The sequence below is a fragment of the Myotis brandtii genome, unplaced genomic scaffold (genome assembly GCF_000412655.1).
Source record: "Myotis brandtii unplaced genomic scaffold, ASM41265v1 scaffold995, whole genome shotgun sequence".
In the NCBI taxonomy this organism is placed as follows: Eukaryota; Metazoa; Chordata; class Mammalia; order Chiroptera; family Vespertilionidae; genus Myotis; species Myotis brandtii.
The window spans coordinates 953,069-969,336 of NW_005372150.1; the positions used below are offsets into that span (position 1 = coordinate 953,069).

At 45.1% G+C, this 16,268-nt stretch overlaps 1 protein-coding gene and 1 pseudogene across 5 annotated transcripts in view; one reads left to right on the top strand and one right to left on the bottom strand.

Moving 5' to 3' along the window:
- The window catches only part of FBLN2 (fibulin 2), a 99,153-nt gene that overhangs the window by 49,941 nt on the left and 32,944 nt on the right, over window positions 1-16,268 (top strand). The window lies entirely within an intron of this gene.
- On the bottom strand, window positions 13,605-14,085 carry LOC102248726 (annotated as a pseudogene).

Genomic DNA, 16,268 nt, shown 5'->3' on the forward strand with positions numbered 1-16,268 from the left:
CCCAGTGTACTCATGCACCGGCCTCTAGTGTAGGTATAATTGGGCATCTCCATCCCAGTCACAATATAAAACATTTCAGGTGCTCAGAGTTTTCCTAGTACCCCTTCTCAGTCAGTTCTAGCCTCCCTGCCCCTTGGGAACCACAGTGCTGACCTTAATCACCATCAGTTATTCTTACCTATTTATGAATTTATTTTGTGAATTGGGAACCATACCGTATGATTTTGCTTGTATTTTGCAAAATAATACAGGATAATATGTTTGAGATTCATTCATGTTGCATGTAGCAGTAGTTCGTTTTTTAAAATTGCTCTTTATTCCATTGTAGGAGTAAATCATAGTCTATTCTAGTGTGGATGAGCATTTGGGCTGTTTTCCGTGTTTGGCCGCGATGAATACTGTTACTGTGAACACTCGGAAGTGGGAGTCTCTGGAAGGCTTTTGCTGGATATACACCTATGAGTGGAATTGCTGCATCAAAGGATGTGGTTAGCTTTAGCAGATACCACCAAACAGTTTTCCAGTCTGGTACCATTTTATATCTCCACTAGCGGTTAGTGAGAGTGCCAGATGCTCCACATCTTTGCCAACACAGGATGTTGTCATTATTTTTTCATTTTAGCCAATCTGGTGGATGTGTAATGTCTCATTATGGTTTTTTAATTTGCATCCACTCATAATTTATGATGCTGAGCACATTTTCATATTACCATTGGCAACTTTGTTGTTATTTGCCATTTTAAAATTGGGTTTCTTTGTCTTGCTGATTCATAGGAGTTCTTTATGTATTCTGATTATGTGTCTTTTTTTGGATCACAAGTATTTTATCTCATTCTGTGACTTTTCTTTCCACTCTCTTAGTGATATTTTCTGATAGTATATGCCAGTGGTTGGCAAACTGCGGCTCATGAGCCAAATGTGGCTCTTTGGCCCCTTGAGTGTGGCTCTTCCTAAGCCTTAGGAGTACCCTAATTAAGTTAATAACAATGTACCTACCTATATAGTTTAAGTTAAAAAAAATTTGGCTCTCAAAAGAAATTTCAATCGTTGTACTGTTGATATTTGGCTCTGTTGACTAATGAGTTTGCCTACCACTGGTATATGCAAACACAGTCTCCTGAGAAACACAAATTTCTAATTTTAATGAAACACAATTTATTGATCTTCTATGTTAGTACATTTCATCTTCTTTAAAGAAACCTTTGTCTACCCAAGAGTCATGAAGATGTTTTCCTATGTTCCAAACATTTTAACTTGTTTCACTTTTCACATTAGATCACATTTATATTTATTTCTTTGAGTGGTGTGAATAGGAGTCAAAATTCATTCTTGTTTCAAATGCATGTTCAGTTGACTGAGCACCAGCTATTGAAAGGATGTCTTTCCTCCCTGCATTGTCACCTTTGTCAGGAATATAGGAAGAAGTCTATTTCTGGCCTCTTCTGTCCTACTCTGTCAAGCTGACTATCTTTGCATACTGTCTTGATTTACTGTAGCTCTATAGTAAATTTAAAAATTTTAATTTATTTTTTTAAAGAGTGAGGAAGGGAGAGGGATAGAGATCTAGAAACATTGATGAGAAAGACACATCTATCTGCTGCCTCCTGCACACCCCCCTACTGGGGATCGAGCCTGCAACCTGGGCATGTGCCCTGACTAGGAATACAGCCATGACCTCTTGGTTTCTGGATGGACACTCAACCACTGAGCCATACCAGCTGGGCTTTATAATAATTTTTGATATCTGGTAGTGGGGATTTTTCAGTTTTGTTCTTTTAAAAGATCATTTTGGCTATTCTAGGCATTTGCATTTCCAATTTCTACATTTAAGAAGCCTGCTAGGATTTTTGATTGATATTATGTTGACTCTGTGTATCAATTTTGGGAGAATTGTCATCTTAATATTAAGTTTCTAATCCATGAGCATGGTATATCCCTCCATTTATTCAGATTCTTATTTCTTTCAGCAGTGTTTTTATTATTTTGAGACTATAAGTCAGCCATGTCTTTAATTAGATCTATTCCTAGCTAATTACTTGTGGCTAATGTTAGTTTTGTAACCACTGTGGGTCAACAGTTGGGCTTGGCTCTGCCGACCTGAGCCAGGCTTAGTCTTGTCTCAGCCCCATGTGGTCTCATCCTCTAGTGGGTTAGCCTCAATGTGTTCATGGCAGGGTCCCCAAAAAGAGAACAGAGCTGCAAGGCCTCTTCAGGTTTCACTTTTGTTATATGCAACGCAGTCATGAGGCAGCCCATATTCAGGGAATGGAGCAGTGCCACCTCTGCAAAGAATGGTGGCTATTTTTGCAGTCTTCACAGTGGGATGGCAGAATTTATACTAAGTTTGCCAGCCGTCCCCGGGTGTTGATTCCTCATTAAAGTCCTTCACATGTTAACTAGCCAGGTATGGGCTAAAGTAACCCTGAATGCCCACATGATAAAGAGCACATGGAAATATTTTCAAGATGGTTTCAGAAAGTAACAGCCTGTGCTTTGGGACAAGCAGAGATGAGTTTCAATCTTGGTTCTGTCCCTTCCCTCCACCTTTAAGAGGAAGATATCAACCCCTAACTTTTGAGGTTTGGAAAGTCCCCATGGGAGCCTTGTTAAGGAGCTCTGCAGGCTCCAGTGGAAGGGGAGGCCCAGCCCTCTGACTGGTTTCCTTCAGGAAACCACTGTTGCTTGGGGACCAGCACCTTGGGCTACAGAGCTTAAGGTCAGGCTTGGTTCCAGGTGTAGGGGAAGCAGAGTGACACCAGAGCCTGTCGTGTCCCCCCTCCACCCCCTGACTCCCAGCCCTGTGCGTGGTGGAGGGGCAGTGGGCAATGCTGAACCTGCTATGGACGTGGGCTTGGGAAGGATCCTGAGGAGTGGTGGGCCAGTTATCCTTGACTGGTGCAGAGTGAGAGACTTGAGCTTCCCCTTTCTTCCCCCTTCTCCCTCTACCCCTTTCTTTGCTTCCTTCGCAGCTCTGCTCAGGAGCAGGCACTGTGGAGCACATAGCCTGGTGTAGACCCTGCGCTGTCCCTGACTGGGGTGTGTGGTCTGGAGCAAGTTGTGCCTCCTCTCTGGGCTGCTGCCTGCTCATCTGTAAAATGTGGGTGGGGAGAGGACGCTCTGGAGCTGAAGGGAAGATGTAGTGGGTGCAAGCTGGGGCCCGGTGGGCGGCCCAGCCAGGGCAGAGATCCAGCCAGTCAGCAAGAGTGGAAGAGTATCTCCTTAGGCTGGGGTGGTGAGCAGGTGGGCCAGGTGCTGACTTGGGTAGCAGTAGGCAGATACTAGGAAACAAGGTGATGAGCAGGTGCTGCAAAGTCAGTGGAGGCTGGGGCTGTCCTATGGGGGAGGAGGAGCCAGTTGAGGAAAGCATCTCTAAGGGGCTGAATTGGCTGGAGTGAATTGGATGGGCCCTGGTGGGTATGCTCGTCCAGCAACTCCTGCTGTTTCTCAGCCGGCCATCTGTGTCTGTGATCCTGGGGCAGGAGGACAAGGCTCAGTAATCCTTGTTTGTTCGCTCTGCTCTCTTTGTAAAGGACTCCAGGTGCTCACCACCCCCTCTCCCAGAAACCCAGGCTGCTGGGGACATCGGGGCTGCAGCACCTCTAGGCTGTTTGCTCAGGTCCACAGACATTGTCCCAAGGGGTGCTTGGTAGAAACAGCCTGCTCATCACCCTCCTGCCAGGGACAGACATTTTTCTGAAGCATTTTTAAATCCACAGTTCTCTCTTTTTAAAAATTTATTATTCAATTATAATTGAGTAGAGGCCCAGTGCACGAAATTCGTGCACTGGAGGGAGGGGGTGTCCCTCAGCCCAGCCTGCACCCTCTCCAATCTGGGACATCCCTCTCACAATCCAGGACTGCTGGCTCCCAACCACTCGCCTGCCTGCCAGCCTGATCACCCCCTAACCACTCCCCTGCCAGCCTGATCGATGCTAATTGCTCCCCTGCTGGCCCGATCGCCCCCAACTACCCTCCCCTGCCGGCCTGGTCACCCCCAACTGCCCTCCCCTGCTGGCCTGGTCACCCCTAACTGCCCTCCCCTGCCAGCCTGGTCACCCCCAACTGCCCTCCCCTGCAGGCCTAGTCGCCTCCAACTGTCCTGCCCTGCAGGCCTGTTCCTTCCCAACTGCCCTCCACTGCAGGCTTGGTCATCCCCAGCTGCCCTCCCCTGCAGGCCTGGTCACCCCCAATTGCCCTCCCTCCCATGCAGGCCTGGTCGCCCCTAACTGCCCTCCCCTGCTGGCCATCTTTGACCACATGGGGGCGGCCATCTTTGTGTTGGAGTGATGGTCAATTTGCATATTATCTGTTTATTAGATAGGATATACAATATTATATTAATTTTAGTTATATAACAGTAATTAGACATTTACCTTACGAAGTGATCACCCCAATAATTCTAGTATGCACCTGGCACCATACACAGGTATTACAATATTATTGATTATATTTCCTATAGTCAATAATATTGACTTTACATCCTCATGGCCATTTTATACCTGCAATTTGTATTTTTTAATCTCACAGTTCTTAAGGGCTTTAATGTCCTGATGTCCAGGAGAGGGGACTGTCTGGAGGGGTTGCAACCTTTGGGCTGGATTGTTTAGGACACCTATTGACCTGTGAGCAAAGGAAGCTAGCACCTTCTGAGTCTCGGAATCTTTTTATAGCCGAGGCTTCTTGAATGGACAGTAGCTGCATAGGATGAGCAACACACAAAAATACAAAAGGGGAAAACAGTGAAATGCCAGTTTGCTTCCTCCCTCCCCAGTGACAACTACTTTGACCAGTTTCTTTGGTCTTCTTCCAGAAACACTCCATGTATATCCATGCATCCCTTTAAAAAGATAAATGGTGGCTTATTATACATGCTATTCAGCGTTGAGCCTTTCCTTCTTAATTCTTCATAGTATTCAGAAATTGTTCTATGTAAGTGTATGAAGATCTAACATTCTTTTTTTTTTTTTTAAATATATTTTATTGATTTTTTACAGAGAGGAAGGGGGAGAGATAGAGAGTTAGAAACATCGATGAGAGAGAAACATCGATCAGCTGCCTCCTGCACATCCCGCACTGGGGATGTGCCCGCAACCCAGGTACATGCCCTTGACCGGAATCGAACCTGGGACCTTTCAGTCCGAAGGCCGACGCTCTATCCACTGAGCCAAACCGGTTTCGGCTCTAACATTCTTTTTAATACCTGCATACAGTTGGATGGATATAATTTCAGTTGTTTAATTACTGCCCTACTGATGGGATTTTGGTTGTTTATGGACCTTTGCTCTCACAAATTCAGCTCCGGTAAACATCCGTGAGCCTGGTTGTGGGGGTGTCTGACAGCAGATTAGATGTCTAGAAGGGGAAATGCTGAGTCACTTTTTTAAACACTGCAATGCATTATTCTATTTTTATTGTGTTAAAATGTAGCCATCTAAAAATATTTTTATTGATTTTTAGAGACAGAGGGAGGGAGGGAAGGAGAGAGAGAGAGAGAGAGAGAGAGAGAGAACCATAGATGTGAGAACACAACATCGATTGGCTGTCTCCTCTCCTGCACAGCACCTACTGGGAATTGAGCCACAACCCAGCCATGTGCCCTGACTGGGAATCAAACCATCAACCTTTTGGTGCACAGGATGACACCCAACCAACTGAGCCACACTGGCTAGGGCTAAAATGTAACCAGTTTAAATGTCCAGTTCAGTGACATTAAGTTCACTCACACTGTTGTGCAGCCATCACCACTATCCATCCACAGAACTTCATCTTCTCAAACTGACATTCTGTAACCATTAAACACTAACACCCCATTCCTATTCCCACCCCCAGCCCCTGGGAAACCTCTATTCTACTTTCTATGGTTATGAATTTGCCTTTTTTTAGGTAGAATCATATAATATTTGTCCTTTTGTATCTGGCTTATGACACTTTTTGGAACACATTTTAAAGACTCTTTAGTCTTAGAATTTTCTAATCATACTACCTTTTTAAGTAATCTTTTTGTTGTGAAGTATTTGTGAATAGAAGAGTGTGTGAACTTATGCGAACAGTTAAAGAAGCATTTAAAGTGGGCACCAGGGCCCTTGTTGGTTTGGCTCAGTGGATAGAGCGTTGGACCGCAGACTGAAGGGTCGCAGGTTTGATTCTGGTCCAGTGCACATACCTTGGTTGCAGGCTAGATCCCCAGCCCCAGTTGGGGTGTGTGTGGGAGGCAACCAATCCATGTGTCTCTCTCACATTGATGTTTCTTTGTCTCTCTCCTCCCTTCCACGCTCTCTCTCTCCAAAAAAAAAAAGAAGAAGAAAGAAAGAAAGAAATCATTCAACGGAGGAATAGCCTGAGATGAGGATTAACAAAACAAAAACTTCTTCAAAAGTGAAATTGAAACAGAGTTTATTAAATAAAGACTGAGAAAATGGGAGGGAAAAGTGGGCACTCAGGAAGGCACAAGTCAGTGGGGACAGAAGCCGTGATTGGCCTGCCCTGAACCCTTCCCCACTCCACAGTTACTACTGTCCTGACTTCCGTGAGCAGGAGTTCCTTCCTTTTCTTTAGAGTTTACCACCGAAATAGTAGTTCGCTTTTTTCCTGTTTTTGAACTTCATCTACAAGGCAGGATGCATTCCTCTTCTGTGATTTGCTTCCTCCCCCAGAGTCATGTCTGTGTACTTCACCTGCATTGGGTCATGTGGTTGGAGTGCATTCCTTCACACTATGTGTTCATGCCACGGCCTGTCACCCTTTCTCTGGTTGATGGGTACTGAGCTATTTCTAGTTTGGGCTACTGTTTGTGGGTCTCCAGTGGAGACCACGGGCACCTGATTCTCCTGGACGTGTACCTGAGAATGCAATTGCTGCGTTATTGGCTTTGTATATCTTCTGCATTACCTGATGATGGTAAATTGTTTTCTGAAGGGGATCCATTCTCCCTCTGCTGTGCAGGGATGTCAGAGGCAGGGCTCCAGCCAGAGTCAAGGTCGTCATGCTCATGCTGGCAGGGCCTGAAGCTCTGATTCTATGAGGCAGATGTGGCTGCTCATCCTGAAGGCGGGAGGATGCCAGCCATGTCACTGTTAATCCTAGGAGGCCAGAGTGAGCCTGGCGGGCCAGGACTGCAGCGGTCAGAGCAAGGGAGGGCTTCTACCCGAGAGCACAGTGCTGTGAATAACTGACAGGTGAGGAGGGGCATGCTCCCCATCAGCCTGAGCTCAGACAAGGTGGAAAGTAGACAAATGGAGTCCACAAAAACCCAGAGGAAAGCAGAAAAGAGGGAGTGCTGAAAGCTCTACCAGCTTCTTCTACTTAAAGGGATGACTGTCTTATCTGTGCATTTATTAGTCTCTTCCTTTGTTTTTAGTTCGCTAACTGGAGAGTAGTCACCAAACCCCTTCAGTGTGCTAGCGGGCAGAGTATACTGTTTGCTGAGCAACTGCTGTTTGCCAGACACTGAATCTCCTCACCTCCCCACCTTGTGAAGAGAGGTCATTTACCCACTTTACACGCAAGGAAATGGAAACACAGAGAGTTGGTTTGGCAAAAATCAGTTGCTGAACAGATTCTGGCCATGGAAACACCAGGGAGATGTGGTAGTTCCTTAACCAGCTGTGCTGGATGTGCAGGAGGGTGAAGGGAAGGCACTGAAGCTCAGAGACTGGATGGGGTCAACTAGGGCCAGGGTGTAGATGGAGAACAAAGGAAGCCCAGGACTGAAATTCTGAAAGGCTGATGCCCAGAAACTTAAAAAGAAGAGAGAAAGAGAGAGAGAGAGAGAGAGAGAGAGAGAGAGAGAGAGAGAGAGAGAGAATGCGTGCTGGGGATCCTCAGAAGGATGGCCAGAGAAGGAGACCTGGAGGAGAGGACCTCTGGCTGAGCCTTGAAGCATTGGGCTGGGAAGGGGTGGGTCTTCTGGATGAGGACATGATGGGTACACATTGTGTTGGGCTTTGCCTGGCCCTGCTTCCTATATGCTGGATGGTACCAGGCAGTGCCGTCTTGGCCCCTATAACTAATTCTCTCCTGCTCCAAGTGGGTGGTCCTCCCAACATAAGGGGTCTCAGCCCCCGAGTTCCTTTGAAAAGGAGGGGAGCCAGGTGGGAAAGGCCAGGAGAGAATGGTGGGCAGTCTGCCAAGCACAGGAGGAAACCTGGCGTCTGATCAAGGAGGGGCAGGAACACATACCATTTAACCCACAGGAAGCAGAACCACCTTTCAGGCTGGCGATGGTCAGTTTCACAGAGGGGACCTTCGGGATCAACTATGTCAACCCACCGCATCGCAGCGGTGGGGCAGCTGAGGCTGGGGGCTTCTCACCCCCTACCGATCTGCCAAGTGGGCATAATAACAGCACTCACTCATGCTAAGTGAGAATCAGAGTGCTTGGGCCTGTGCCTGGCTCATTGCTAACACCCAGTTCATTTCAGCTGGTACTGTTATCCAGATAGGGCACCCCATGTTGCCTGGCTAGGACCCAGGGACCTATTGCAATCTCCTAATCTCTTTGTAAGGCAATCTTGGAGAAGGCTGAGGGAAAGTTTAGTCCAGTAAAAGAAAGGCATTGTGAGTCTGAGCTATGCAGAAAAGAGACAAGCTGCCTGTGTGGAGTGAGCCCTTCCTCCCCAGAAGTATTTAAACAAAGGTGAGACTCCATGTGCCCAGAGTGTGATTAGACAGGATTAGGCATGGAATGGTGATGTCACTCTCAGTGGCCACAGAAACTCAAGTCCTGACTCTGGCAGCAGTCCTGGGCCAGGTGTCTGTGCTGTTAACTTCCCAGGGTGAGCTCCAGTCCTGCCATCTGAAACAGGTTCTCAGTTGCCCAGTGTGTTACTGATGCATTTGTTGAATCTGCACTCTACCAGGTGTCTGCGAGATAAATACAACCCAAATACCACCTGAGATTTGGAGCAGAGACTGCAGAGGAAACTGACAATGGAAAGAGAGCGCTTGTTTATCACATAGTGACAAATGCGGAGGGAGTTTAAAAGTCAGAGGTGTGATAGAGAGTAACAGGGCTGGCTGGACAAGCTGTCTTTTGCTGTCTAGGTATTTTACACTTTAATGTAGTCAGTTGTATTAAGGTTTTCATTTTTCATGTGTGGATTTTGTTGTTGTTTGTAGGATACTTTTTACATTGCCTTTTAGACAGGGTGGAAAGGAGGGGGGGGGAGAGAGAGAGAGAAAGAGAAATATCAATGTGAGAGAGACACATCGATCGGTTACCTTCTGCACGTGCCTGACCAACTTGGGCCAGGGATTGAACCCGCAATCCAGGTACGTGCCCTTGACGGAATCAAACCCTCAATCCATCAGTGTGTCTTCTGATCCTCTAACCCCTGAGTAACACCAGCCAGGGCTCCTGTGTGGATTTTATTTCGTTATTTCTCCAGCTTTATTGAGCTACTAGAGGCCCAGTGCACAAAATTTGTGCAGGGGGGGGTGTCCCTTAGCCCGGCCTGCACCCTCTCACAATCTGGGATCCCTCGGGGGCAGTCGGACATCCCTCTTGCAATCCGGGACCGCTGGCTCCTAACCGCTGGCCTGCCTGCCTGCCTGATCGCCTCTAACCCCTCTGCCTGCCTGCCTGACCACCCCTAACCACTTGCCTGCCTACCTGATCAACCCTAACCACTTGCCTGCCTGCCTGATCGCCCCTAACTGCTCGCCTGCATGCCTGATCGCCCCTAACCACTCTGCCTGCCTGCCTGATGCCCCTAACTGCTCGCCTGCATGCCTGATCACCCCTAACTACTCGCCTGCCTGCCTGTTTGCCCCTAACCACTATGCCTGCCTGATCGCTCCTAACTGCTCACCTGCCTGCCTAATCGGCCCTAACCGCCTCTGCCTCAGCCCCCACCGCCACAGCTTTGTCCAGAATGACATCCGAAAGGTCATTCTGTGGTCTGGTCTAATTAGCATATTGCGTTTTTATTTTTATAGATAATTGACATATAACATTATGTAAGTTTAAGGTGTACAATGTAATGATTTGATATATGTATGTGTTGTAAAATGATGGCCACAATAAGTTTAGTTAATATCCATCACTTCACAGTGACACATTTTTTCCCCTTCTGATGAGAACTTTTAAGATTTACTCTCTTCAGCAACTTTCAACTGAGATCAGGGCCTATTGGGGCTTTCTTTCCCCCGGCTGCAGGCAGCTGGCCCACCCCCGCCGCTGTCACTGCTTGCTATCTGTGCAGCACTGCCCCCCCTCCCCTGCCGCCAGTGGCCTCCCTCTGTAGGCTATAGGCTGGGGTGCGATGGCTTGGCTGGCCTGGGCCTCCCTCTTTCTTTGTTGGGAGGTGGGTCCAGCCTTGAGGGGGCCGCTGCCTACCTGATCTCCCCTAACCGCTGGCCTGCCTACCTGATCACCCCTAACCACTTGCCTGCCTGCCTGATCACCCCTAACCGCTGGTCTGCCTACCTGATCACCCCTAACCACTCTGCCTGCCTGCCTGATTGCCCCTAACCGCTTGCTTGAGGGCAGGGACAGCCCACTAGGAGCCATGGTGGTCTGGTCTCTGGTCGTTTCGGTTGTGATGCCTTTGGTCTTTTATTATATAGGATATATATATGCATATCTGTAACAATAGAAGCATAATATGATAATTAGACTGGACGTCCTTTCAGACGTTCTTCTGGATGACCTGCTGGATGAAGCCAGGGCTGCGAGGGAAGTCTGGTCCCGGGTGCCTGCCAGTGGCCAGAGGGAAGCCTCGGTCCTGGGTGCCTGCTGGTAGCTGGAGGGAAGCCCGGGTCCCGGGTGCCAGAGGGAAGCTGGTGCTGGCAGCCGAGGGAAGGAAGGCCTACTCATGCATGAATTTCATGCATCAGGCCTCGTGTGTGTGTGTGTCCTATCTAATAAAAGAGTAATATGCAAATTAACCATCACTCCAAAACAAAGATGGTGGCACCCATAGCGGCTGGGGCGGGACTCTGGCGGCGTCGCCCTGACAATGTGAGTCCAGCGTCCACTCCTCAGCTGCGCGGAGGGAGGAGAGGGGCCTCTGGCCAGAGGCCGGGGTGAGGAACGCTGGCGTCGTTGTAGGCTGGACTGAGGGACCCGCCCCCCCCGTGCACAAATTTCGTGCACTGGGCCTCTAGTGTGTGTGTGTGTGTGTGTGTAATTAATAAGGCTAGTTAGCACCTTCATCACCTCACATAGTTACCATTTTTTTTTCCTTGTGGTGAGAACACTTAAGATCTATTCTCTTATCAACTTTCCAGTATATAACATAGTATTGTTAACTATAGATCCCAGGAACTTGTTTATCTTATAACTGGAAGTTTGTTCTCTTTGACCAATACCCTTTCAAACCCCCCTCCCCACCTCATCCCCTGCCATCTCCTGGTAATCACCAGTCTACTCACTGCTTCCAACAGTCCAGCAATTTTAGATTTCACTTAGTAGTATTTGTCTTTCTCTGTCTGGCTTATTTCACTTAGCATAATGCCCTCTAGGTCTATCCATGTTGTTGCAAGTGACAGGTTTTCCTTCTTTTGTATATATGTGGCACATTATCTTCATTCACTCATCTATTGATGGACTCTTGATGGTTTCCATGTCTTGGCTGTTGTAAATACTGATGCAATGAGTGTGGGAGGTGCAGATGTATTTTCATGATAGTGTTTTTATTTCCTTTGGATGCATACCCAGAATTGGAATTGCTGATAGTTCTATTTTTAATTTTTTGAGGAACTTCCATACTATTTTCCATAGTGGCTGTACCAGTTTACGTTCCCACCAGCTGTGCACAAGGATTCCCTCTTCTCCACATCTTCACCACCACTTATTATATCTTGTCTTTTTTTATGATAACCATCCTAACAGCTTTGAGTTGATATCTCATTGTGGTTTTGATTTGCATTTCCTTGATGATCAGTATTGTTGAGGACCTTTTCATGTATTTGTTGGCCATCTGTATGTCTTCTATATAAAAATGTCTATTAGGTCTTTTACCCATTTTTAAATACATGTATTTGTTTTTTGTTTTGCTTTTTTGCTATTGAGTTCTTACATATTTTGGATATTAACCCCTTACCAGATATATGACTTCTAAATCTTATCTCCCATCCCCTAGGTTGCCTTTTCATTTTGTTGATGGTTCCCTTTGCTGTGCAGAAAGATGTTTGTAGTTTGATGTAGTCCCCCTTACTGTTTTTTTTTCTTAGTTGTTTGTGCTTTTGGTGTCATTACCAAAAAATTGTTACTAAGACCAATCATTGTCAAGGAGCTTTCCCCCTATGTTTTCTTCTACAAATTGTATGGTTTTAGGCCTTATACTTATATATTTAATCTGTTGTGAGTTAATTTTTGTATATGATGTGAGATAATGGTCCAATTTCATTCTTCTGTGTACTTATTTTGGAAGAAGACTCTCTTTATCCTAAAATTATTTTTTTTAGGTTTTCTTCTAATACTGCCTTTATAGAATTGGAATTTATTTTCTTGTATAGTGTGAGGTAGGTCCCAGCATCACCTGTTGAATCCTTTTACCACAAGGTTTGAATGCCACCTTTATTGCACACTAAATTCCCGTATGCACAGTTCTATTTCCGAACTCTATTCTGTTCCTCTTGTCTCTATTTGTTTTTATTTTTAAAATTTATCTTTATTATTGAAAGTAATACAGAGGTACCCTTTTTTTCCCCATTGACCCCCCTCTAGCTCGCCTCCACGCTCCCCCCCCCAGGCCTTCACTGCACTATTGTCTGTGTCCATGGGTTATGCATACATGCACACATGTTCTTTGGTTAATCTCTTCTCACCCACCATCCACCCTCACCTTCCCTCTTTGATTCATCACTGTGTTCCATGTTTCTATGTCTCTGGATCTATTTTGCTTATCAGCTTATTTCTTTAGATTCCACATATGAGTGAGATCATGTGATACTTGTCTTTTTCTGACTAGCTTGTTTCGCTTAGCATAGTACTCTCCAGGTCCCTACATGATCCACTCATCTACTGATCTTAGCTATTGTAAATTGTGCTGCTATGAGCATAAGGGTGCATACATTCTTTCTGATTGGTATTTCAGGTTTCTTAGGATATATTCCTAGAAGTGAAGTCACTGGGTCCAATGTCAGTTCCATTTTTAATTTTTTTGAGGAAACTCCATACTGTTTTTCATAATGGCTGCACCAATCTGCATTCCCACCAGCAGTGTACTAGGGTTTCCTTTTCTCCATATTCTTGCCAGCACTTGTATGTTGATTTATTGATGGTAGCCATTCTGACTAGTGTGAGATGATAACTCGTTGTTTTAATTTGCATCTCTCTGATGATTAGTGACTTTTGAGCACTTTTTGTTTTAATTATTAGAATTTTAAAGTATAACCTTCTGTTCAGAAACTTTTTTTGGTGGTGTTTTTTTTTTTAACCTTTGTTTCAATCTCTATTCCCAGGCTTCTTCAGCTTAATTAGCTACAGAGTGATTTGTGTATAAGCAAAACTGAAAAGAGCTGCAGTAACTAAGGGGCTTAAAAATATTAGAGATCTAGATTTTATCAGATCCATATGCAAAATGTGAACAAGCAGTCAATATAAAATAGCAGCTCCCAGTAACTTCTTCAAGGTAATCTTCTTCAGAAGTTGACTGTATTCAGTTTGCTTTATTCTTAGCAGCCTCATCAAAAATCTCCTCAAGATCTTGAACTTCATCGTCATCATCACCATCCTCTCCGGTAGCAAGTGGTGCTTTTCCACCCAGAGATTATTTGGGCAGAGCTTCACCAGTCTCCTTATCTAGTCAGACTTGTCCCATGCTGGTCTGAGATGCTGGGTCCTAGCACCTGTCAGCTGCCTTGTCCCCACACAGCCAGTAACAGTGAAAGTGGTCGCGGCTGAGATGCCTGAACTTTAGGGCTGTTAAAGGGAACATTGTTCCAGTTTTTGAACATATTAACCTCTTCAATACCAGAGATATTGTTTACCCATAACTTCTTTAAGGAGAACTGAAGCTTTTATGTCTGCTGTAGCTGTTCTGTGAACCGCCTTCTTCCTAGGAGTGTTCCTTTACCATCATCGCGCACTTGTGCCTGTGGTTTGGCGAGCTTCTCCTGATTCAGGATAGTTTCTTTCATCTCCTTGTGGAGAGGAGACAGGGCTGCGCTGGGGGACGAGGCTTAGCTCTCAGGGGGTCTTGGGCAAACCAGTTGAGAATTTTTCTTTTTTGGATGAATTTTAGGATCAGCTTGACAAATTTTATGACAAAATAATGTTGGGACTTCGGATTGCATTGAAAATATAAATGGAGGAGAATTTTAAGGTATCGAATCCTCTCATCCAGCAAAAAATATATTTTACTGGTTTTCTACAGAGAGGAAGGGAGAGAGATAGAGAGTTAGAAACAATGATGAGAGAGAAACATCGATCAACTGCCTCCTGCACACCTCCTACTGGGGATGTGCCCGCAACCAAGGTACATGCCCTTGACCGGAATTGAACCTGGGACCCCCCAGTCCACAGGCCAGCGCTCCATCCACTGAGTGAAACCGGCTACGGCAATATATGTTTTTAATAATATATACTGTTATATCTATTAGACAACTTTTTTCTTCATGTAGATTTAGCATGTTTGCTATAGATTTATTTCTAGCATTGTTTCTGTTTTGAATGGGATTTTTTCATATTCACTTTTTAAAATTGAGTTTATTGGGGTGACATTGTTTATTAAAATTATATAATATAGGTTTCAGGTGTACAATTATATAATACATCATATGCATATTATATTGTGTATTCACCACCCCAAGTCAAGTCTCCTCTACTATCTTTTCTATTTAATTGCTGCTGGTGTGTAGGAAAGCCACTCATTTGAATATGTTGGTTTTATTTTTGGTCACATAATAGTAATAATAATGATGAAAAATTAGTATTCATTTTCATATTGTGTTAATTTTGGTTCACTTGGATTTTCTAGGAAGGTGAACTCATAGCATCTACAACTAATGATTGTCATCTCTTTCTAATATTTTTACTGCCTCTTTATTAAAGTCTTGTTTTATTGCATTTGCTAGCATTTCTAGGAAACTGGTAAATAGTAGCAGTGTCAGTAGGCATTTTTGTCACATTTTTTACTTCAGTGTGTGCTGATTGTGATGCTTATGACTTGTTTCTGGTAGATACCAGTGATCACAAATTCTTCTCATTCCTTCTGGTGCTCTCAAGGTGTTGTGGAAGTGTATTTTCTGTGTTACAGAGATAATGGAAACTCAGAAAAGTTCAAGGACTTGAAATGCCCATTTAGCAGATAGAGCTGATGATTCTAGTGAGCTCTCACTCTGCTCCTAGAACTGTGTAGACTGCTAGCAACCCTGGGTGCATTTGTTCCTTTGCCTTGCCAGGTTCTGGAGTTGCTCCAGGATATTTAGAGGGCCTTGTAGGCTTCAGCAGCTGTGCAGCCATTAGGTCCTCGCTAAGAGAAGGACACTGAGTCTTTATGGAGGAGGAACAGCTATACACGGTAGCACTAAGATGCGGATCCAGGCTCAAAGTTATTCCATTATACTCTGCTGTCCCTGCAGATATATGTAGCTATTCTAGATGAGCTTCATTTTTGAATGTCATTTATTTTCAGATCTCAGAGGGAAATAGTTGGGTCAGTTGTATTCCTCATTTTCTAGCACCTCATACCTTATCACCTTTGTAAGATTCTCTCTTGCTTTATTATGTATTTTATTCCCTTTTCCTATTGCCATCCTTCCACCCCATCAGTTCTCTTCTGTTTAATTTGTGAGTTTTTTTTCTTTTATGTGTTCCTGTGAAACATGTATTGTTATTTTTGTGCAATATTTTAAATCTGTGTAATGAATCTCACTTGATTTTTCCTGTTCCCCTCAGTGTTCTTTTCCCTACTGCTCCATATTGCTGTGTGTGCATGCATTTACCTGCACATTGTCACGTGGGCATCTAATCTGTTGTATCTGACAGGTAGAGTCCTACACGGAGATGTCTCTAGTTCTCTTCCCCCACTCCTCCAGTGCGAACTTCAGACTTCCTCCATGTCCCTTCCACAGAGACACTGCAGTGCACAGCTTTGTGCCGGCTGCGTGCTGGGCCTGGTGAGGACCCCCTAGAGTGCACACCCAGGGCGGAGCCACCAGGCCCTAGGTGATGTGCACATTTCATTGTGAGAGTCGTGCCAGGTCTCCATCCAGACTGGCTGCCAGTGCCCACTGCCACCTCAGGGCACATTGACTACTTGTTCTGATTTTTTTCAGTTTAAAAGATATTTTATGTGGGGTTGTTTTTTCTTGTTAATTTT